At 44.2% G+C, this 22,945-nt stretch overlaps 1 protein-coding gene and 1 long non-coding RNA gene across 3 annotated transcripts in view; one reads left to right on the top strand and one right to left on the bottom strand.

Moving 5' to 3' along the window:
- RAD51B (RAD51 paralog B) overlaps positions 1 to 22,945 on the bottom strand; it is a 788,206-nt gene that overhangs the window by 54,942 nt on the left and 710,319 nt on the right. The gene's annotated exons all lie outside the window — the stretch shown is intronic.
- The window catches only part of LOC142072536 (uncharacterized), a 170,319-nt gene that overhangs the window by 52,996 nt on the left and 94,378 nt on the right, over positions 1 to 22,945 (top strand). The window lies entirely within an intron of this gene.

Below are 22,945 nucleotides of genomic sequence, written 5' to 3'. Positions count from 1 at the left end.
AGGGGTCCTGGGGGGGCCATCAGGGAACAGGGCGGGTTGGATGGGGCAGGAGTCCCGGGGGGGCCATCAGGAGGTGAGAAGCAGGGGGGGGTCGGGCCATGCCTGGCTGTTTGGGGAGGCAGTGCCTCCCCTAACGGGCCCTCCAGACAATTTCTGAAACCCGAAGCGGCCCTCAGGCCAAAAAGTTTGCCCGCCCTTGGACTAGACCCTTGTGGTCCCTTCTAACCCAATGAGTCTATGATTCTACCTGATAAGGTAAGAAATAGTAAGCTGTTAGGTTCAACCCACATGTCTACCAAACCAAACCAAGAAATTGTGGCCATACTATTTTGGGCTGGTGCTCTCATCTCAGCTCTTATAAATTAAACCAAATTAGGCTTAGGCAACACTAAGGTGGGAAACTGCAAAAGAAAACCCACTTGTTGTAGTGGCAGTAAGTGATTCAGTTGCTGCCATTCTTCCCTTTGGGTTAGTACTAAACCGGTAGCCCAGCATGGTTTTAGGGGCTGCTGTGCTGCTGCAGGTGCCGTGTTCTGTGCATCTCAGGTCCTGACCACTAATGATCTTTAAAGATCTCTTGGCACTTTTTACAAGACTAGGTGTATTAGTCCCATTATCACATATGTCTTGGTCAGATTCAAACTTGTGTAATTACAGTTTGAAAACTTAAATTTTCCTTGAAATGTCAATTGTATGTAATAGTCTTCTCTTTTATCTTACCTATCTCCATCAGGTATTTCTAAGGTGTCTATAGCTGTAGTAGCTAAGCACCTCTCCTAAACTGTTACATAGCATTGATCTGAACTGTTAGCTTTAAAATATAAATTCAAATTCAAAATGGATAAAAGGAAATACTTTTTCACATGATGAATATTTATACTGTGGCACTCATTGCCACATGAAGTTGTTGAAGCCAAAAATTTAGTAGGATTCAGAAAAGGACTGGACATATTCTGGATATTAAGAATATCCAGACTTATCATAAGTACTGATAGAATTTTGGAAGGGATATTAAACCTCATGCTTCAGGGTTTAAGCCAGTCTCTAACTATTAGAGACCAGGATAAGATCTAATATGTAGGGCAGTGTGATGGGTTCGGTCACAGAGACCCCCTTGGGACTGTCACCTGATGTGCTGAGACTACCTCTGAGCCCATTTTCTCTTCCAGTTTGGGCCTCCAGAACCCTGCCTTGTTGAGCCAGACACACCAGTCTGCTCCAACACAGACCCAGGGTCTGAACCACATGGCCCAAAGCTGCAGACTTAACTGAAAACAGCTTAATAAGTGCTCCTGTCTCTAGCACCCAGACACTCAGCTCCCATTGGGATCTAAACCCCAGATAAATCCATTTTACTCTGTATAAAGCTTATACAGGGTAAACTCATAAATTGTCTGCCCTCCATAACTCTGATAGAGAGATATGCACAGCTGTTTGCTCTCCCAGGTATTAATTACTTACTCTGGGTTAATTAATAAACAAAAGTGATTTTATTAAATATAAAAAGTGGGATTTAAGTGGTTCCAAGTAATAACAGACAGAACAAAGTAAGTTACCAAGCAAAATAAAACAAAACACGCAAATCTAAGCCTAATACATTAAGAAACTGATTACAGATGAAATCTCACCGTCAGAGATGTTTCAATAAGCTTCTTTCACAGAATGGACTCCTTCCTAGTCTGGGCCTAATCCTTTCCCCAGTACAGTTCTTGTTAGCTCCAGATTAGGTGTTAACTAGGGGATTTCTCATTACTGGAACCTCCGTTGTTCTGTTCCACCCCCTTATATAGCTTTGGCACAAAGCGGGAATCTTTTGTCTCTCTGTGTCCCCATCCCTCCTTCTAAATGGAAAAGTACCAGGTTTAAGATTGATTCCAATACCAGGTGACATGGTCACATGTCCTGTGAGACCCCAAGCCTTCATTTTTCCTGGCCTGACTCAGAGGAAGGCTTGCAAGTAAACAGAGCCATTTACAACAAATTGTCCTAGTTGATGGGAGCCATCAAGATTCCAAACCACCATTAATGGCGCACACTTTGCATAATTACAATAGGACCTCAGAGTTATATTTCATATTTCTAGTATCAGATACAAGAACGATACATTTATACAAATAGGATGACCATACTCAGTAGATTATAAACTTTGTAATGATACCTTACAAAAGACCTTTCGCAGGAAGCATATTCCAGTTATATTATATTCACACTTACTAGCATATTTTCATAAAATCATATGGAGTGCAACATCACAGGCAGATTATCCTACATGTGCCTACTGCAGAGTTCTTACACCTTCCTCTGATGCATCTAGTGCTGACCACTGTCAGAGACAGGATACTTAACTAGACAGACCTGGTATGGCAATTCCTGTGTTCCTGTGCCACATTCCATCCCAGAGGTGGCTGCACTTCAGTGGTCAGTGAAGTGATTCTTATCTGCAAACAGCTCAGTGAGAGAAAGCGCTAGGTTAATTATGCCATGGACTGTAACAAAACTATAAAGCCATGAAGGCATTATAGTTACTGAAATCAACTTCTGATGTTGGACCCCGTGGAAGGGACTGACAGCCACCACAGATACAGTTAGTGAGTTAGTTCATTACCTCAGTGAGAACAACAGCTGATGGGAAGTTAGTGGCCCACTCCAACCCTGTGTTTAAGGAGGTTAATTTAATTCTGCTGGGCTTCTTTTGTGTTGCAGAACAGTTGGACAATAACCCACTTTCTCAACAGCAGCAGGTATATGGGGTCTGATTTTACATACTCCTGATTTACTCTGATGTAACTCCATTGACTTTAATGCAGTTACTCCTGATTTACATTACTGTGAGAGGAGAATAAGGCCCAGGGTATCTAAGTGACACATCCTACTAGCCAAAAGAGTTGTGATTTTGTCAGACAATGAAGGAACAAAGGATTTTCATTATTTGGGGAGGAATTATAACACAAACGGTGTAGTTGCTGTGTCCGTCTCAGGATCTTAGAGAGACAAGGTGCGTGAGGTAATATCGTTTATTGGACCAACTTCTGTTGGTGAGAGAGACAAGCTTTTGAGCTCTGTGTGGCTCAAAAGCATGGCTCTCTTACCAACAGAAGTTGTTCCAATAAAAGATGTTACCTCACCCACCTTGTCTCACAAACAGAAACTGCAGTCTGCTGGGGGATGCAACAACAGAGCTATTTCACTGCAGTAGTGAAAAACTAATGCTACCTCTGGGTAAACTTTGCTGGTCTTCTCACTATTTTTATCCATTCTTGCTCAAATCAATGACAGGAACTGTTGTCGTGTGCATTTTGTACATTAAAAATAGACTAGCAAAGATTGTCCTGAGTCTGTGTCCATTTGGTTCTCTTGCAACAAGTCAATACTTCACTCTTGGGGTCCAAATATGCCCTGACCCCTTAAAAGCTAGGAGGATGTTTAAATTAGTGATGGGATTGAGCCACCAAGTTGAGATCCAGAACTAAACTTTCCCAGCATTTGAGGACGTTTGGATTGAGGGAGGTGGGGGTGGGATTGGTTCTGAACATTGTAGAGGCAAGGGTCAGCTGTGAAATGCAGATCTGGACTCCACATTCCTGAGTTCATATCCATCTCTGTTATATATGTCTCTGGTACAGTGAAGGATTAACTTTCTTTGCAACAAGGTTTTCCCTTTCCAGGTTCACATCTGATGCAGGGGACAAGGGGAAATGTTCACACACCAAATGGGCCTAGCCTGTGAGACAGAACACATGAAATCATGAATGAGGAGGAAACATACCACAGCCTCAGAAGGATATTTGCAGGAGGCAGCTGGAAGGGCTCTCTCCTTCCATTCTCTCTGTTTATCAACAGGATATAGATACTTGAAGACTGTGCCCCTCCCAAAACCCTCATTTTCCTTTGCAGAATAATAAGCAAACAGGTCTCAGCCTGCTGCCTGCAGGGAAATGGTTTTGTTATGGAAGGAGCGCCCTGCACTAAAACAACAAACAGAAGAATGGCTGTGTTTGTTTTTCTGTGTGCTGGAGGTGAAGGTGCAGCCAGAGTGGGGCTACTTTCACATCCTCTCCAATTGATAGAAGGCAGGGGACAGGCTCAGAAACACACACACAAACATGCATGCAGTCAGATTATAATTGGCCTGGAATATCTAAAACTTTGGTCCCTGGTCCATATCAACATGCACATCCAATGTGTCCTGCATGCTGGCCAAATGGGAGTTATAGAACTCCCAGATGTGTAGGCCCCCCTCTTCTGAGGTAACCTCATGGCATGATTTGAAGGACTGAGGGGAGGATTATGGACTAGAGTGCTTCTCCTCCGCCCTTCAGCCTATACCCACAGCAGGTGACAAACCAACAACACTGCAATTGTACTGCCTATTTCTCACTAATTCAGGGTAGATGTGGGAAAGGAGGATGACTCATCCAGAGAGGTCTCCCCATTGCTACATCCTACATCCTCCTGAAGACAGGAGGTTAGGTAAAAGTAACTACAATTCTGAGCCAATGCAACCTCCTACAGAATGGCACTGACTGCAGAGGTAATCTCATGGAGGAGGATGTATCTTTATGCTCTCCTGCATAGCTGCATTCACCTCATCCATATATACGTATCATTTGTACAGGTACATACACTCAGCCACATATGCTCCCACGCATGCCTACTAGAGTACACACCTGCAGACATCTACTCCCTTGCTTAAACACCTGATATACACACATGTATACTCCCATACATACCTAATACACACATGCAGATATGTACTCTTCTCCATCCATAGCTAGTACCCATGTAATTAGATATGTATGCTCCCATGCAGACCCACCTAATAAACATGCTCACACCTATCTACACCAATGCATAAGCTTCTATATACCTAACATGCTCATATGCAAACATAAAGCCATTTTGCTGCACCAGTCTATAATGTATTTCCTTAAACAGCTGAATCTTGAAACTTGCAGGCTGGTTTCCCAAGGTTACTTTGATGCAGGGGTTTCTTCTGCGCCTGCCTAATAAGGAGAAAAGGAGTACTTGTGGCATCTTAGAGACTGACAAATTTATCTGAGCGCAAATAAATTTGTTAGTCTCTAAGGTGCCACCAGTACTCCTTTTCTTTTTGCGAATACAGACTAACGCAGCTGCTTCTTTGATGCCTAGTAAGGAACACTACAAGTATTTGAACAACAGGGATGAATTGATCTATGCAGATCACCATCTAGGCATCAGGCCTCCCCCAGCAGGAGACTGTAGGATGGACAGCCGCTTTCTTTGAAATGGGGATTATTTCACACTTCAGTGTGTTGAGTAATCCCCATGCTAAAATGTGCAGTGAGTTATTTATAGTGGGATGGTAGTATAGAGGGGTGGCCTATGGGGCACCTGAGAGGGGCTGTGGTTGATAGCCACCCCCTCAATAAGATATGCACAACTAGAGCTTCTGGGATCAATAGAAAGATTCCAGTTACAAAAAGGAGGCATCTTAAAATAACCTGTTTTGCCCAACAAGTGTTTTCTAAAATTAGGACTGGGCAGTCCCTGCGATGATGGGGCAGGAACATTCCCCAACAGACGGTGGGAGAGGCTCTTTCAGCAACTACAATTAGGAGAGTATCAATTTTTTTCCTTTTTAAAAACTGGCCTTTCCACTCAGATCACATCACTATAGACCATGATTATGGCTCCAAAAATGCCTAATGCTCAGTTGAAGCATATTCTGAATTTTGATATGCTATGGCTCTGATCCAAGCCTCTCCACCCGCCTGCATTTACCTTTTGGTCAGTGCTGCAGCAATAATTCCCTTTGGAATATTTTAGAATGTCTTACCACTCTGGGTGCCCGTTTGTTCCTCACAACCCAATCCAACTCCTATTAACGTTAATGGAAAGTTTCCTGTTGACTTCAATGGGAGTTGGATGTGGCCCTTAATTGATTGGCTTGCTTTGGTGACATATGCAGACTACATTTGTTTAGCATATCTGACGTGTTCAATTTTAATGTTTAGCATAGTGGATAACTGGTCTCTGGTATAGGAGGCAGTGATCTCAATATTAAGAAGAGATTCAGATATTCCTTTATCTCCTGCGCCTACTGATATTTTTCAAATTAATTTATAAAACTTTTATCAGCTTTTTTGTTTCAGTTCCCACCATGTTTTCAGTCTAATTACTCTGCCTTTTAATACAGCGTTGAGTCTTTCCAATAGCAATTTTGTTTAACATTTTCCCACATATAGTGGTTTTGTACCAGCATCTTCTACCACTAATCTACCTATTTCTGGGCAGAAGTCATTGCTAAATACATCTCAGGATTCATAGAGAAAGAGAATAAACCAAAGGTAAAAGAAATCATTGCAGTGCCTGATGAAAAATGGCGAACAAACCTTCCCAATTATAAAGGTCTACTACACTGAAACCCAAGTAAAGTTTAGAAACATGGATAACCACAATGCCACTGCTAGTCAATTGTTTACCAATTGTCTAGTGGTGAGCAACCACACCGTAAAATTCTGCATACCAATAAATATTATAATGCCTTTGCTGATGGAGATTTGCACACGACTCGAGTGCTGTCAGTTTATATAAATTATTTTATTTATATTATGGCAGTGCCCAGAGGATCCACCCACACTGCATCCAATCCATTGTGCTAGGTGCTGTTTGAACAAGTAGGAAGACATAGGTCATGGCCCAAGGAGCTCACAATCCAAGCTCAGTGAAATCCCTTGAGAGCGAGGCATGGCTGTACCAGGTTTGCAGTAAAGCACTGTGGCTACATTGACACACTTCATTCACAGAATAGGATGTGCACTATCCATTTGCTAGGGCAGGATACAGGCATATACCAAGTTGTACCAGACCCAGTTGGTGGCATGGAAAGTGTATATATTGGAGACACACAATATCTGTTCCGTTTGGAAGCATGGAGACTGTGCATATACTGGAGATATACCAGGTACATTAGTCAGCAATTACATGGTTAAACATTTGTTCCCTTCCCCTGCCCTGAGTCTATTCAACAGCAGGACTTTATTTTAATAACCTTGCTATGGTTAAATATGCTGCCAGTGACATGATAGGACCTTCTGCAGATTCGCCTCACCAGTTCGCTTATGTGGCAGCATACAGGATCACAAGAACAAAGCGAGTCTTTTGTTCGGGTTGTCCAAGGGCTTGGCTACACTTGCGAGTTACAGCGCAATAAAGGAGCCCCAGGTGCACTAGCTCACTCCCCGTCCACACTGGCAAGGCACGTAGAGTGCTCTGACTCTGCGGCTACAGCGCTGCTGGTACTCCACCTCGGTGAGTGGAATAATGTTTGCTGTGCCCCTGCTGGAGCACCAGTGTGGATGAGGTGTTGCATTACTGTGCTCTGATCAGCCTCTGGAAACATCCCATAATCCCCTTAAGTCAAGTGGCAGGTTTCAGAGTAGCAGCCATGTTAGTCTGTATTTGCAAAAAGAAAAGGAGTACTTGTGGCACCTTAGAGACTAACAAATTTATTTGAGCATAAGCTTTCGTGAGCTACAGCTCACTTCATCAGATGCAACCGATGAAGTGAGCTGTAGCTCACGAAAGCTTATGCTCCCTATGAAGTGAGATGTATCCGATGAAGTGAGCTGTAGCTCACGAAAGCTCATGCTCAAATAAATTTGTTAGTCTCTAAGGTGCCACAAGTACTCCTTTTCTTTTTAAGTCAAGTGGCCACTCTTGTCATTGTTTTTGAATCCCTGCAGGAATGCGGATATGCCCTTTGAAAGCTCCATTTCTGACAGCCGGAGCAGATTGAGACAAAGCAAGCCATTAGTGTGGAATGCTGTGTGTGAGAGAGAGAAGCGGGAGCGGGGGGCCTGCTGCTGTCTGAACTTACAAGACAGCACGCTGACATGCTCTCAGCCCCCCCAAAACCCATTCTCTCTCCCCCCCACATACACACAACACACTCCCTATCACATTCCACCCCCCCCATTTGAAAAGCACGTTGCAATCACTTGCATGCTGGGATAGCTGCCCAGAATGCACCGCTCCCAATGCTGCTGCAAGTGCTGCAAATGTGGCCACGCCAGTGTGCTTGAAGCTGTCAGTGTGGACAGACTGCAGCGCTTTCCCTACTGAGCTCTGCGAAGGCTGGTTTAACTAAAGCACTCTACATCTGCAAGTGTAGCCATGCCCCAAGACACACCTGGAGATGAAGATGGCTACCCCTGTGTGTATCATAAGCCACTGGCAGTTGAGTCTCCCCCTCTTTGCCTAGATGGAACTGGGAGCCCCTAGGTAGATACAATCTGAAATGAAAAGGGGGTTTGCTGTCAACAAAAAGTGGAGAGTCCATGCTATGTCTTCAGCGACTGCCTGAGGTCACATTCAGGCCTGAAATCTGAATCTACTTCCATTACACTGAACCCCAGCAATTGAAAGGGAAAAATATCATTAAGGTGTCTGAACCAGTTCTAAATGGGATTGATTTCGGTGACTGCCTCACAGCCTGTTGTGGCTCCCAAAATGTGCTTCTGGCTATAGCCATCATTTGTTATGCATTTCTGGATAACTAAGTGGTTGAGCCTTTTCTAACCACAGACAGATGAAACCTTTTCTAACCTCAAGGGGATGACTCCTGGCCTGGACTTTCACACAAAGCTGCAAAAATCTCAACAGCCCTGAACTTATTTGTAGTAATTAGAATCATGTGAGCAGATTTTCAGCTGCAAATTTTACATCAGACATTTAACCATAGTCATCAATCATTTTTAGTGTGATCAGAATTGCTAGGCATTTACACAGATTATGCAGGTAACCGATATGTGTTTTTGCAGAGGCAAATGTAGATCACAAAACAAGTGAAACATTTATTTCAGTCTTCCATCAAATAACAATAGTATAGTTCTTCAGTGCCTTTGAGCCTGAAGGATCCCAGTGCACTTTAGATGTTAAACATACAAACTCTTGGTCTGCAACAAGAGCCAGGGCTGAAATGCAGCCAGCTCTGGAGCAGAACACAGCACCTCTTTAATGGTGCACAGCAACACTGTCTAACAATTTAGAACAAGAATACTATATATGATTGAAACGGCAAGTCAGTTTTAAGAAGATATAATGCAATGAACTGAACTTGAATTTGTCCAGTTTACCCGTAGGCAAATGAAATTTTTAATGACCACAAATGATCAACACCTTAGTTTTGAGTTCATTGGAAAGTGATACCCCCATCAACACAGCGCCCCACCTCCCTCAATATGCTGGGGCACTGGTGCAGTAATTACTTACAAGGAAAGCATGCCAACAACTAACTCATCAACACTACCTTCTCTCTTCACTGCAGAGAAGGCATTGCCCCTAACCTGGCTTTCTCTCTCACTCCCTCCCCCCCCCAACCCCTTACATGAATGCAAGGCCTCACTGAGGTTTTTGAGGGGGCCCAGGGCAAAATCTGAGGACCCCACCCCCTACCTGCACTCTTCTAAATAAAATTATTGCTGAGGGGAGATGACTCTCTCTGTGTGTGTTGGAGCGTGAGCCCAGACTACAATCACCCTGCAGCGGCTGCTCCTGTCCTGGGCCCGGCTCCTGCTCCAAGCATTGCAAAATGGCGTGCAGGGGCACAATACCACTCAGGTCTGGCCCATCATGATGGAGGGCTGCTGGCAAAATTTCAGTGAATAGCACTGCGACCCAGTGTGTGGAGTCACAGCATCACTCAATTTGGGAGCCCTCTCAAATGGCCTAGGGCAGGGGTTCTCAAACTTCATTGCACCGCGACCCCCTTCTGACAACAACAATTACTACATAGCCCCAGGACGGGGGACCAGAGCCTGAGCCCACCAAAGTCCCACTGCCCGGAGCCAAAGTCTGAACCCCGCTACTCTGGAGGGGGGGCAAAGCCAAAGTCTGAGCCCTGCTACCCTTGTTGGGGGGCCAAAGCTGAAGCGCTTCAGCCCCAGGCAGGGGGCCTATAACCTGAACCCCACCACCCATGGCTGAAGCCCTCGCCTTTGGCTTTGGCCCTGGGCCCCAGCAAGTCTAAGCCAGCCCTGGCGACCCCATTAAAAAGAGGTTGTGACGCACTTTGGGCTCCCAACCCATAGTTTGAGAACTGCTGGCCTAGGGCAAACTGCCCCTTTAGCCATGCCCTCTGCTCTCAAGTCGTGGTGCTTTACACCTCAGCAAGCAGGCCGGTGCTGGGTTATAGGCTAAAGCCAGAGTGCTGCTTGCACTTGACCTGATATCCAGCCCACTTTGCAGTGGGGATACAAATGCTACACCACTAAAGTGCAGCTAGCCCTCCATTGCCTTCCTACAATTCCCTCCACCCCATGTGCCTAGAAGGACAGACAAGTTCTCCCACAATTCACTAGGAAAGCCATAGAGTGGCTCAGCTTACTGCAGCACTCGGAACCCTGGAATCTGACACCCAGAAGTCTCAGTGCCTCACACAAGTGAATGCAGCACCAATGTGGGTGCAGTCAAGTGGACACACTCAAATATGGTTTTGCAGTGTGGCCACTGAGCCAAGAGAGGCCAACTTGGATACTCAGACCCAGATGCCAGTCACCCCAGTTAGCTCTGCAATGAAGACATGCCCGAAGAGATACTTATGTCTCTCCAACATGCCAAGTAGTGGCATAATCCAACCCTGCTTGGGACAGGATGGTTGTAAGGCTGCAAGGAGCAAGGCAGAATACTTGGATCATTGCCACCGTATATATGTGCGAATGCATGTGCTCAGTATTCTTTGACATTGCTTACAAATAGATTGTTATTCATAACTGTACACAAACTCAAAAGTGCCTGCCATTCTGTGAGCAGATAGCAGTACTGTAGCTTACAATGACTTTGACTTTTCCCCCCAACACCAGGGAGAGGGTTGGAGGGGGGAGGGGGGACAGGAGCAGTCTTACCATACCGGAAATGACAACTCCTGAACTGATTGAGAAATATTGCATGTGTTCTCAGTAAAAAAAGTTTAAAACGACACAGCCCATCTAGTTTACTTATTCTTCTTGGCCAAGAGCCCCCACTGAAGTTGAAAAACATGGACTTTGTCTGCTTGTTTATTCACACTGTTAAAATAAATGCCTGACTAAATGTCACACAATTTCCTTAATACAATTTTTTCTTGAAACTATTTTTTTAACCTCTTGATTTTTCTGGTCAGGATGATGGGAACCATCCATTTCCCAGCACCCCTTATCGAGGGAAAGTGCCTCCACTCTGATGTTCTCAGTGACTCGTGTGTGCGTGTAACTCCTTCTGACACCAATGGATTAAGTACAAAGTGTGCATTGCATTTATGAATGACTTGTTCCCTTTGAACAGTCATGCAGCCATTTGTCTACTGCCAACTGCCACAGAAAGTCAGCCATTGCTATGTCGGATCATTCCTACTGATTGGTCATTAGAATTCATTCTGCCTAATTGGTGGCTGTTTCCCCCTCAGACAGACCAGCAGTGTTGGGTGATTACAACTCAGTACATAAACATTGATTCTTTTAATATTCCCTTCGCTCGCTGGGAGAAGTCACTCCTATGTTATTTACATGAAGATTTTTCTGGGAGGGACAGGATTTTCCAAGTCTCATACATGCACTGAGTTTGAAAATTTTCAGTTGAAGCAAGATAGAGTCTCTCACATTTCTAATACTAAAGAAAAATCGTAAGTACAGGTACCATAATTAAAGTTGGAGAAGTTGGTTCTAACTGGCTACATTTGGCTTTAGGCAGTCTTTGTTAGAGCTGGTTTTAGGCCTGGATGAAGGGTAGAGTAGTGAGATTTTTTTTAAAAATTGTATTAAAATAGAGAAAAAGGAATTCATACATAAACAAGAAGCCACCCTCTTGACAGTCTGATGATGTAATTTGAGACAAAGGAAACACATTTGAATAGCAGAGACCTCCAAAAGTGATGTAAGTTCTATTATTTACTTGAATTCTTTATTTTGGTGAGGATGGGGATAATGACTGAACAGACTAAACACAAAAGAAAACAGAATTTACCTTACAACTTTGCGAGTCAATTGTCTGGCATGACCTTTAAACTTATAACCACAAAAGTGCATGTACACTTGCGTACTTACTGGAGTGGTGTTTTTGCTGGGAAGTATCAGTCCATCAGCAGCTTCTTCTGAATGAGACCCCAGCACCCTTTGCAATTACCCAGCTAGTGAGTGGGTCAGTGGCGGAAAAATTCTGTTTTCCATGTACATTAAGGAATCCAGTCATTGCCAGCCCCTCATTCAAGCCTTTCCAAACCCATATCTCTTCTGTGTAGCCTTGCACTGTTAATCTCCCAAAATATTGAAGGGTAGGGGGAGATATTAGGTTATCTTCTGGTCATATTGTGTATTACATCTGAACTCTGATGTGTAATTTGTTACTTAAAACATCTGGGGCAAGGACTGTATCTGCTTTGTTGATTATATAACTTACTGTGGTGAATTATAATGAAGATAATTTTAGAGGCTATGGGGAGTTTTCTTTTTCAGATAAGGAGTTAAGTAGTTATTTAAGGATCTTTATGTGGCTATGAACTATAATTGTTCTTACGGTGCAGGAGAAGAGCTGAAGGGAAACAATGCAGTTTTGGAAACTCCAATTTGGTCTTTCAGGACCTTATACAGAATTGTCAGAGATGCACTGTTTTCAAAGCTTGCTCTATGGCTGGCATTTAGACCTTGGAACATAGCTCAAGGGAGCCGGCATTGAGGGGCTGAGTGATTACTTTTGTAACACCCTGCTCCCTCCAAAGTTTTTCTGGTACTGGATCAGGAAACATTGCAGCAGATTCAAGAGACGAAGAAATAAAAAAGGGTCAGTAGAAAAAGCTTAAACTCTAGCACATAACACTGCATGTGACTGAGCTGGCTGTTCAATGACTGCAGATGTCTTTGGGAAGCAGTGGCTGTGGCAACCTTGTACTTCTATGGGATGGAGCGAGAATGCCAGCAATGTGTATGGGGCTCAGGGATGTGGATGAAAGGGAAACACAACGTGATGAATGAAGTAAGATGTATGCATGCAATTTGTGAATGACTTTTCCGCTTTGCTTAACCTGCCAACTCACGCTCTACAACAGTATCCTATGATTAAGAAGGCTGATGCCATTCAGCTTCCAGCTCTGCTTGCCAATTGTCCATGGAGACATTTGCCACCCTGGAGTAACTCACTGCACATTGCTTGGTTTCTGCAGATGGTTCTGCAACACAGAAGAAAGGATAGGGCATTAAGTGTTTCATAACAATGAAAACAAAGTAGAGCTTCAACATCCTGAGGACTGGTAATGTGACATCAAGCCTCTTAAAAATTACCACAACAAGAACATAAAACAGCATTCTGATTGTAATAAGTAGAATAAGGCAATGTTCTGTTTGGGAGTACACCACAACCTTTGGTGTGACAAATTATTGTATTCGTGGGAAACTTATGTTCCATTTTGAATCCATTTGGAAGAGAGGAAGGTGATCAGGAACAGTCAACAAGGAATCACCAAGAGCAAGTCATGCCTGGTTAACCTGATTGCCTTCTATGATGAGATAACTGGCTCTGAGGATACGGGGAAAGCGGTGGATGTGATATACCTTCACTTTAGCAAAGCTTTTGATACAGTCTCCCACAGTATTCTTGCCAGCAAGTTAAAGAAGTATGGATTGGATGAATGGACTATAAGGTGGACAGAAAGCTGGCTAGATTGTTGAGCTCAATGGGTAGTGATCAACAGCTCAATGTCTAGTTGGCTGCCGGAATCAAGCAGAGTTCCCCACGGGTCGGTCCTGGGGCCAGTTTTATTCAGCATCTTCAATAATAATCTGGATGATGGGATAGCTTGCACACTCAGCAAGTTCACAGATGCCACTAAGCTGGGGGGGAGGGGGAGGTAGATGTGCTGTAGGGATAGGGTCCAGAGTGAACTACACAAATAGGAGGATTGGACCAAAAGAAATCTGATGAGGTTCAACAAGGACAAGTGCAGAGTCCTGCACTTAGGACAGAAGAATCCCATGCACTGCTACAGGTTGGGGACCAACTGGCTAAGTGGCAGTTCTGCAGAAAAGGACCTGGGGATTACAGTGGATGAGAAGCTGGATATGAGTCAACAGTGTGTCCTTGTTGTGAAGAAGGCTAATGGCATATTGGGCTGCATTAGTAGGAGCATAGCCAGCAGATCGGGGAAAGTGATTATTCCCCTCTTTTTGGCACTGGTGAGGCCACATCTGTAGTACTGCATCCAGTTTTGGTCCCCCCACTACAGAAAGGATGTGGACAAATTGGAGAGAGTCCAACGGAGGGCAACAAAAATGATTAGGGGGCTGGGGCACATCACTTATGAGGAAAGGCTGAGGGAACAGGGCTTATTTAGTCTGCAGAAGAGAAGAGTGAGAGGGGATTTGATAGCCCTTCAACTACCTGAAGGGGGGTTCCAAAGAAGATGGAGCTAGGCTGTTCTCAGTGGTGGCAGATGATAGAACAAGGAGCAATGGTCTCAAGTTGCAGGCGGTGGGCAGTCTAGGTTGGATATTAGGAAAAACTATTTCACTAGGAGGGTGACGAAGCACTGGAATGCGTTACCTAGCGAGGTGGTAGAATCTCCTTCCTTACAGGTTTTTTAAGGCCCGGCTTGACAAAACCCTGGCTGGGATGATTTAGTTGGGGTTGGTCCTGTTTTGAGCAGGGGGTTGGACTAGATGACCACCTGAGGTCTCTTCCAACCCTAATCGTCTATGATTCTATAATTCTATGTCTTGCATAATAAAAGGATCCAACATGATTAGGTCTTGAATACAGTAATGAGGTGACAGCTTTTTAAATGAGACATTTCACTCTTGGCCTACCTGCATATGTGATGGGAAAAACTAATGGTCATTAATTAAGGAACCTAGGATCAATTACCTAGAGGTTGGTGCAGAGTCAGAAGGCAAAAGTCACATAGTGAAATAATATAGGACTAGAGGACATGTAGTGGAAGTAACAGCTGACCATCCCAAATGTCAAATCTTGGGGGGATTCATTAATTGATTCATAGATTTCAAGGCCAGACGGGACCATGGTGGTCATCTAGTTTGGCCTTCATAACACAGGCCTCAGAACTTCCCCCAAAATAATGCCTGGAGCAGGGGTGGACAAACTACAGTGGGACAAACTATACATGGTTCAGGATGCAGGAGGGGGCTCCGAGCTGGGACAGCGGGTTGCAATGCAGGGAGGGGGGAGGGCTCTGGCTGGGGGTGCAGGCTCTGGTGTGGGGTCAGGATGAGGGATTTGGGATTTGGGGTGTAGAAGGGGCTCCGGGCTGGGGCTGAGGGGTTTGGAGTGCGAGAGGGGGCTCTGGGCTGCAGTAGGGGGTTGAGGTGTGGGGGTGTGTGAGGGCTCCGGCTGGGGGTGCGGGCTCTTGGTTGGGGCTGAGGATGAGAGGTTTTGGGTGTAGAAGGGTGCTCTGGGCTGGGTTAGAGGGGTTCGGAGGGTGGGAGGGGGATCAGGGCTGGGGCAGGAGGTTGGGGTGCAGGAGTGGGTGGTGCTGACCTCAAGCAGCTCCTGGAAGCAGCAGCATGTCCCCAGTCCAGCTTCTACATGGAGGCACGTCAAGGCAGCTCTGCACACTGTCCCATCTGCAGGCGCCGCCCTGTCTGCAGGCACCACCCCTGCACCTCCCATTGGCCATGGTTTCTGGCCAATGGGAGCTGTGGAGCTGGCGCTTGGGGTGGGGGCAGCGTGCCAAGCCCCCTGGCTTCCCCTAAGCATAGGAGCCAGAGGGGGAACATGCTGTTGCTTCCAAGAGCCATGCAGAACTATGGCAGGCAGGGAACCTGCCTGAGCCCTGCTGTACTGCCAACTGGACTTTTAACAGCCCGGACAGTGGTGCTGACCGGAGAAGCCAGGGTCCCTTTTTGACTGTGCATTCCGGTCGAAAACCGGACACCTGGCAACCCTAATCAAAATGGGGGTCCTCAGGTTTCTAAAGTTTGGCCTAGAGCATAGCTTTTAGAAAAACATCCAACTTAAAAAAATTGTCAGTGATGGCGAATCCACCATGACTGTAGGTAAAGATCCAATGATGAATTACCTTCCCTGTTAAAAATTAACATCTTATTTCCAGTCTGAATTTGTCTAGCTTCAACTTTGAGGCACTGGATCATGTTATACTTTTCTTTGCTAGATTGAAGAGCCCTTTATTAAATATTTATTCCCCAGGTAGGCACTTATAGACTGCAATCAAATCACCTGTTAATTTTTTCTTTGTTAAGCTAAATACATTGAGCTCTTTAAACCTATCACTAGAATGTGTGGGGTTTTTAATGCTTGTATCGTTCTCATGGCTTTTCTCTGAACCCTCTCCAATTTATTATCCTTCTTGAATTGTGGACATCAGAACTGGACCCAGGATTCCAGCAGTGGTCACACCAGTTCCAAATACAGAGGTAAAATAACCTCTTTATTCCTATTCAAATAGCCTTTTGACCACAGTATCAAGTCTGGGAGCTGATGTTCGGCTGATTAGCCACCATGACCACCATATTGTTTTCAGTGTCTGCTTCCCATTGTGTAAGTACAGCCTACATTCTTTGTTCCTCCATGTATACCTTTACATTTAACCATATTAAAACACATATTGTTTGCTTGCACCCAATCTACCAAGTGATCCAGATTGCTCTAAATCGGTGCTATGTCCTCTTATGCCTCCCTGATTTTTGTGTTATCTGTAAACATTATCAGTGATGGGAGCAGGGCATTTGCCATTGGGAAGCATGACTCTACAATTCTTCACACTGCCCTGTAGAATCATCTTTTATCATCATCCAGGGCTAAGGCTAGAAACAAAAAATATTTTTATTTCACTTTAGGGGCAGGTCTGGATACGTGTGTTCTGCTGGCTTCCTTAACTGAAGTGCTTGTTGACAATGTCTGACAGACACCAGCTCTTTGACCACATAGCCTCCCACTCCCACACTTTCCTTGCAGCAGTGAGAATGCATGTTCACAGAAGAAGTTAGCACACTAGTAAATGAAAATCAGCTCAGTGTAAGGCAATGACTGGCTGACAACTATGCAGGATTCCTCACCTCATTTTGCATTGGTGCCATTTATTTCTTCTCCTTGGCTGTCAGAATTTTTATTTATTAGGACTGGATTTCCTGGTGCCTGCAGCGGCCACTGGTTTACTCTGCAAATCACGTTGAGTCTGTCCTGTACATTTGTTATCCCTCTGACTTAGATACTGTTAACAAATTTCGTCACTGGTGAGGTTACACTAAAGGAACACCTAACAAAAAAGAGACTCATTAATGGATTTCAATGCTTGTGCTGCAGCCCAGCCAGTCAGAAGCATACAGAGAGCCCCAGTTGGCATAGAAGGAAAGTCTGCATAAGGAATTGCTTATGCACAAATTACACTTTCTAGGATGGCAGGAAACCCTCTTGTTTCCATTGCACATTCTTCACCATTGGGAGGCTGTCAGTTCTGTACACTATATAGCTGTGCTCTGTAGCCCACTGTTTGTGGATCACTGCTTTCCTGTAAGCCAGGGATTCTTACTTTTCTTCGTAGTGTGGGGCATGTATTGGTAGAGAGATTGCCTTTTAGACCTCCCTTCCCATTTGTGATTGTCTGAACCACTTCCTTGCCTGTTTGTGGTCATATAACATCCCTGTGGTAAATGCAGCAATTGCTTATATGGAAAGTAATATTGGGCAAATATTTATGTCGCTTAGCTTCTTTGAATGTGATTTAGTAGCTGGAAGCAAAGTGGAGGAGCCAGCACTGTGCAACCAGCCAGCTTGCTGCACACTGCCAGTCAGCAGCTCACAGACCAGTTTGGGAAACATTCTTGTATGTGTTTGGGCAGAGATGAAGGGCCTAATTGGTCATGATCCTGCAGCTTACATGGTCATTTATGCCAGCGCAAATGCAATCAACCACTGCCAATCTGATTTGGTAGAATTTTACACGGCCATGGTGCCAGGCAGCAGAGAATGAGGCCTGGGGTGGGGCTCCTGGTTCTGTTTCCACTGGAGTAATAACAGATTAGTGTGGGCTACCCTATTTTTCCACAGTTTTCTTTACAGTTGGTTAAAGTTTTGGGGCCTGGGTGCTGACTAATGAAAGTTAGTGGCTAAGCTTGCACAGGCCTTTCACCCAGCTTTCTGGCATTGCCCTGTCTTTGTGTAGTAGAATAATTTTTGAACGCCACAGCCGCTCAATGCCAAAATTTCAGGGAATGTTCTAAGCATATGTGGTCAAAACCATACTGGTTATGGGGGGAGTGGGGGAGAAGAACGGGACTAGAAAACCAAAAGAGGGAGGGAGGTAATAGGGGACTCATGACGCCCAGCTCTTTAGCATTGTCACAGCTTCAAGCACCTCTGCCATTGCATCAAACTAGTTGATGACACCCATTAATGCCTTTCAGCCTCATAATACCCCATTTAATCTCTGCCTATCCTCCCAACAGAGTTTAACATGTTGACACCTGGATTGCCTTATCTCAGGGGTGGGCAAACTTTTTGGTCAGAGGGCCATATCGGGGTGTGAAACGGTATGGAGGGCCGGGTAGGGAAGGCTGTGCCTCCCCAAACAGCCTGGCCCCTGCCCCCTATCTGCCCCCTCCCACTTCCTGCCCCCTGCCTGCCCCGCTCAAGACCCTTGACCCATCCAACCCCCCCCCGCTCCTTGTCCCCTGACTGCCCCCTCCCGGGACCCCCGCCCCAATGGCCCCCTGGGAACCCAACCCCCATCTAACCCCCCCCGCTCTCCGTCCCCTGACTGCCCCCCCCAGAACCTCTGCCCTATCCAACCGCCCCCTGTTCCCCGTCCCTTGACCACCCCCTCCCAAACCTCCACCCCATCCAACTGCCCCCTGTCCCCTAACTGCCCCCCGGGACTCCCTGCTCCTTATCCAACCCCCTGACTTTTTTTCTACACTTTTTCTTTACAAAATCATCAATTAAGTCATTGTAAGTAATATTTTGTAAAGAGGCACTTTCAATTGTCTATATTGCCAAACTTGTCAAATGTTCCTGATTCATCGTATTTCACAAATAATTTTTAACTCGTTTCAATACAGAAAAAGAACATTCACCAGAAGGACAGGTATTGTTAAAAATATTTTCAGAATGGTTTCTACATTTGGAAAGGTTGCCTGCAAACCGTCACGTACAAGTCTACACAAATCAACTGGTGATCTCGAAGCACAGACCTCATAATTTTTGATAAAATGAATGAAATGTTTCACTTCATCTTCAAAAAGATTTGTGTCTATGTCCTCAGTAGAATTCACTTAATTTCTTACTGTAGTGGCTTTTAGCATTTTCATCTATACTTTTGTCAAAAAACACGCAAAATAAATCAACAGTTTTCTTTAGAGATTCACCTCTACTCTGCAATTGCACTATTATTGTGTCACAAATAACATTGACAGTCTCAACAATAATCTTTTTCCCTTTTAAATTGATTTCATTGTCTCTAGTTTCATCAAAAAATAACTTCCTGCTTTTTTTCCATTTCTCATCAGATATATCAGGGGAACCTATATTTTCTGTTAATGTTAGTGCCTTTGCTTCCCCCGAGCTATAGTCATTTCAAACTTCCATGACAAAACTTTTAACTGAGGCTAACAATTGTGCAGCATTCAATACATTTGTATCAACCTTTTGCAGTGATTTCCTAATGGCATTAATTCTTTGAAGTAAATGGTTCCACAAAAGAGTAAAAACAGCAATACTGTACTTTTCAAACTTTTCTACTCAGGATTTTGCTTCAGTTTTCGCACACGGTTTTTCAGATTTTGATGTGGCTATGTCCAATAAGGTTTTCTTTATATCATAGCAGCTCATTTTCAAAGCCAAAAGAGCATCTGCACAAGCAGACCACCAGGTATCACACAGTCTTTTGACTATTTAATGTTTTGTATTTGCCTGCTCCAGACGTGATTGTAGCATACTCCACCGATGCATGGAAACGGAAAAAAAAGGCATATACATTTTGAACAAAGTCAAAAAAATGTGTAGCTCCCTCACAAGATTCGGCTGCAACTTTGCAGATTAAATTTAAGGACTGTCTGGAACATGGTATGAATAAAGCAGAGGGGCTTGCATTGTTCAGTCTTGCCTATAGACCTGATTATTTTCCTGCCATATTTGCAGCATTATCAAAGCTCTGCCCATGACAATTTTTGATGCCCAAATCTAAATTTGCAATGATTTCCAAAACAGTTGTCTCTAGACATTCAGAAGTGTGGGATTTTAGCGGGACAAAACAAAGAAAATGCTCTACAACATCACCATTGTCGGTCACATATTTTAAAATTAGTGTTAATTCGTCTACATGATTCACATCTGGTGTTGAATCAACTATTATGGAATAGTACTTGGCATCTTTTACTTCATCAGTGAATTGGTTTCTGAGCTGCTCTGCCATTATAGTGATGAATTCATCGTAGGTTTGGTGGATTAAAAAGTTGGTCTTCCCTGAGCCACAATACTGATAATTTTTCAAATGGTCTCTGAGAAAATCATCAAATTCACTAAGATACTCAAGGCAGGTTAAAAATTACCTTTTTGATTTGACAATGATGACTCATCATGTCCTCTTAGTCCCAAAGAAGACAGCAGTTTGACCGTGGCAAGAACACGTCTCAGCACTTTCCTCCAATAAGCACACTCCTTTTTAAACTGAGCCGATAACACAGAATCAATTCTTCCAGATACTTTACACCTTTAAACGAACTTATACACAGCATTAATATGAGCTTTGAAAGTTTCATGATCAGCAATATGTCTTGCAACATTTCTCCAATTAGAGTGCCCGTCAACAAATGTTTGTTTTCCTTTACTATGGTCAGGGAATAATCTGCAAACATAACAGTAGACTGCCTTAGTTGTTTCTGGAAAAAAAAATCAACCAAATTCTCATGTCTGTCGTCCCATTTTTCTTCATCCTCAGAAAACAGGACTCATGAAGACCTATAAATTGCTTTTGTTCTGCAACCTCATACTCATTTCTCAAATTTTCCATATTACCTACATTTTTCGGTTTATTTACTAAGAAATATTCTATCATATCCAATGAAACAGATTTTGGCCATAATGCAATATCTTCAGAGTAGGTTTCTTCCCTTACTCTGACAAAATTACCAATATTTTGTAGTTCCATTGTCACTTCATAGTCCACTTGTTCAACTTTTGCAATCATTGTGGTATCCCCACAACTCAGCAAGTGATCAGATACTTCAAATGTTTCCTCGCCCATACTTTCTGATGCATGTCCACTAGTCAATACTTCAAGCTTTTTAAAATAAGATGACAAACTGTCTTTGTGTTTAGCTTAATCTTCTTGTCTCACCTTCATTTTTTTGCGTTTTTGACTGCCAGACTCAGTGTTGCTTCATTGTTGCTAAAAAACTGACCTTGATTTTAGGTAGATCAAAAATGTCTGAAAGAGCAGGGGCATAGCCACGGATGGGCTTCGGTGGGCCGTGGACCACCCAATTAGGTTTAATGCAGTTAATCCCGCGTTTTTAGTGACAAATCACAAGCATTGTTGCAAAGTGTGGGGGAGGGTGCTTTTGTTCAATTGAATAATTGGTCAAGCAGACAGACTTTGATTGGCAAATGACAATTTCCCTTAGTTGCTGTTATGCTATTGCTGAGACAGCGAAAAAAATGGCAAAGCAAAATTCTTTGCTGGACTACTTCAGAAAAACAAGTTTGGAGCACAGGTCGCAGAATGCAGAAAGCCTTGACCGCTTCGCGACTTGCAACACTTATTAAATTCAGTCATTTGTCAGATTTGTCCTGCATTTTGGGGCCCCCTGTCGCTGGGGGCCCCATGCCACCACACGGTCTGTTTTACGGGAAATCCACCACTGGTGAGGAGGTGTGGTGGGCATTGCAGGGAATCCCAGAAATATAGAGAGAGGGTGGCACACAGGGAGCTTGTGGGAGGTAATGGAGCAGTGCAAGGAGTCCTTGTTGTGTGCAATGCGCTTGGCCTATCAAACCCACAAAGTGTGCAGCCCCCTAGTTACAGGCCAGCTGAGCAGCCAGGCTCCTGGAGTGCATGCGTGAGGTGGATTATTTTACTGTAAAAGTGTGATACAATCCATGCCATATCCCTTTTGGGCTATGAGCCTGTCTGCTGCTGTTGGCATTGGGCAGCAGCTGGGTGGTACAGTGGAGTCAGGCATGCTTCCTTTTGAATCTGTGTTGAAGCAATGCCCAAGCACATTAATAGGGGGCACTATTCTGATGTCATTCAGATGAGATGAAAATCAGAGGCACTCACTAGTTTGTGGTTATTACAGAACCCAACGCATTACCAGCAAGAGTTGGTTTGTTAACCCCAGCATTCTGGCCAAATTTCAACTCTGCTATTTATATCCTCCCTATGTAAAATTGTCCCTGTAGCTGCATTTGTGTATAGACATCTTCCCTTCTTGTCTTCAACAGCTGTGTAGCGTTGCTAGGCACTGTTAAGTGGCTGCCATGTTGCAACTCAGACCTGGCTGCATTTCAGTGATGGACGAAGTGAGTGCTGTGAAAAGAATTTTCAAAGCACTTTGGATCCTTTACAGTGGAAGGTGCTATGGAAATGTACAAACATGCCATTATCTTAACTGGGGCATGACGTCACAAAGAGGAAAAGGACATTCGCAGGTCACAGGCCTGGGGGCGTAGTGGGACATAGAAGAAACAGGAGGAAGCTGTCCTTGAGTGATCTAATTTTCTCTCACCCTCTTTCCTCTGCAAGTGCTGGAATGAACTGCTACATGCTGGTTTGGCTCCTGACTGGCCTCAGAAGTTGTTTGTACAGTGTGAGAAGCCTTCAAAAAGTCAGTTTAACTCAGTATATGCCCTTTTGCATATCTGCTTACAGAGGAATTTGGATAGGGGAGGAAAAGAGAAAAGAAATCAGTCCAGGGCTTTTGAACTACAAACCTGTAGTGGTCCCTTTCACACAATAAATCATGTT

Source organism: Caretta caretta, chromosome 6, assembly GCF_965140235.1.
Source record: "Caretta caretta isolate rCarCar2 chromosome 6, rCarCar1.hap1, whole genome shotgun sequence".
In the NCBI taxonomy this organism is placed as follows: Eukaryota; Metazoa; Chordata; order Testudines; family Cheloniidae; genus Caretta; species Caretta caretta.
Note: the sequence above shows the minus strand (reverse complement) of the source record. Positions and strands in the feature narration are given on the sequence as shown.